A 2047-nucleotide genomic window follows, 5' to 3' on the forward strand; every position below is an offset into this window, starting at 1 on the left:
GGCCACTGGTTGGATTTGAACGCCGGCCACTGCCACGGACTCAGCCTACATGGGGTGCACGTTCTACCGGCTGAGTTAGAAGTCGCCCCCCGTAACATAACAGACATTTTTGATCCCATTTGAATTGAGCCATGGATTACAAATATGATGATTGTCAATTTAAAATATAATTTTTCAACGAAAGATAAGCTCAGTTTATTGATAAACTGTTGAAGTATAAGACTTATACCTATACGTAAAACACATCATTAGACAGACTACACACTTCAATGTCGCATAAAGCTAAGATGTCTCTGTGTATCGTACCAGGAATGTAAAGTTACACTGGAAGTGCAGTTTTGCAGACATGGCCATCCCGCTGTACTGAGAACAGACAATGGTCCACAATAGCTGAGTTCAAAAGCTTTTGTGAGAGCTGCGGCATCTCACATCGCACATCATCCCCTCACACTCCTCATGCTAATAGGGAGGCCGAGCGAGCAGTACAAACGATCAATTTGCTCCGCAAGAGCACAGCAGTAGCAAATCAGTCACGTCAATTCTCGAGTGATGAGCCCTAGACTGAGCCAGCTGAGGCTGCTTCTAGCCAAAATGGCATTGTCACCTGGTGTTGCTTTCATCTGTTGGAAATCTCCTAGACTCTGGCCAAGTTCATCCTTCTGGGTCATACACCACAAAAAATGGCAGAATGGTGAAAAAGAGTGGATTTGTGACTGTTTCTTTGTAAAGTTTAGAGAGTAGTTGAGCTGTTCTGTGACTTACTTTAAGTCAAGCTACTGTAAGGTTTACAGCAACAAGTCAAGTTGCACACTTCCTTTCCATTGTTAATGTGCCAATATAATATTGAATTGGTGGCTTAATTTCAGGTTTGTGCTAATGTTAGCCTTGTTATATAATGCTTTCACATTCTCTATAATTACATTATGTCCTTCTCTGAAGAGGGAGGAGATGTAATGCATGATTGGTGCTAGGGGCTCTATTCAGAATTGTGACTTTACTCTTAATGTCCATTCTCAGCCACTGTACCTCTCTGGGTGGGTTTTGATGTTAACGTATGAGTTTGAGTGACTTAACTAGCTGCCTTCGCTACAAGCTAATTGACTGTTCAAACAGGTAACATGCCTTAGGTTCTAAAATGTAAATGTAAATGTGCTGTATTTATATAGCGCTTTTCCAGTCTTAACAACTGCTCAAAGCGCTTTTACATCTACAGGGAACATTCACCATTCACACACATTCAAACACTGTGGCCGGGGCTGCCGTACAAGGTGCCACCTGCTCATCAGATAAACATTCACACACATTCACACTCCGATGCGCAGCACCGGGGGTAACTTGGGGTTCAGTGCCTTGCCCAAGGACACTTCGACAATGACTGCAGGGGCGGGGATCGAACCAAAAACCAGCCAATGTCGCAGGCAACACCATAAGACTGCTGCAACGTCCAAAACCTTTCCTGCAAATCTTTGGTGTGAGCTGGGTTTTACTGTCAACACTAGTTGTATGCTTAGTTTGGTTTTAGGTTAGAAAATTGGCAATATTACAATCTTTTAAACAACTCCAATTTGCATTTATAGTGCTTCTATATGTTATCACAGTGTGTTACCTGCAACACAAGGGTTGATGTATTCTCTATCAGACTGGTCACCTTAAGGGAAAAAAAGGAGAAAATGAGTCAAACTTGCATCATGTGTTCAATAGTTTATCATATTAAAGATGCAGTAGGTAGGCCTAAGAATTATAAAACTAACTTTCTGTCATATTTGCTGAAACTGACCCTGTTTTTGAGTAGGACTTCATTAGGCAGGTAATTTAAACTGAATAATCCCCCCGGCTCCACCTACAGCGTGTAGTGTGATTTGCAAAAATCCACAGCTCCCTGTTCAGAGCCTCAAATCAGGGCCAGGCTAAGTCCTGGATCTTCACAATCCTACCTACAGCACCTTTAACATACTACTATAAATTATTTTTCTGATAACTGCTCAGGTTGGTGTACAGATACCACGGAGCAGTGTGTGCTGTGACTTCAGTGAATGAGGTTTAGAGA

General features: G+C 42.2%; 1 protein-coding gene and 1 long non-coding RNA gene across 2 annotated transcripts in view; both read right to left on the reverse strand.

Annotated features, from left to right (window-relative positions):
* LOC117941726 overlaps window positions 1-1710 on the reverse strand; it is a 1981-nt gene extending 271 nt beyond the window's left edge. The window contains exon 1 of the long non-coding RNA XR_004655958.1: window positions 1607-1710. This is a non-coding gene — a long non-coding RNA (uncharacterized LOC117941726). The remainder of the gene's footprint in view (window positions 1-1606) is intronic.
* The window catches only part of LOC117941693 (alpha-2-macroglobulin-like), a 58895-nt gene that overhangs the window by 36001 nt on the left and 20847 nt on the right, over window positions 1-2047 (reverse strand). The gene's annotated exons all lie outside the window — the stretch shown is intronic.

The sequence above is a fragment of the Etheostoma cragini genome, chromosome 3 (genome assembly GCF_013103735.1).
Source record: "Etheostoma cragini isolate CJK2018 chromosome 3, CSU_Ecrag_1.0, whole genome shotgun sequence".
NCBI classification, from domain to species: Eukaryota; Metazoa; Chordata; class Actinopteri; order Perciformes; family Percidae; genus Etheostoma; species Etheostoma cragini.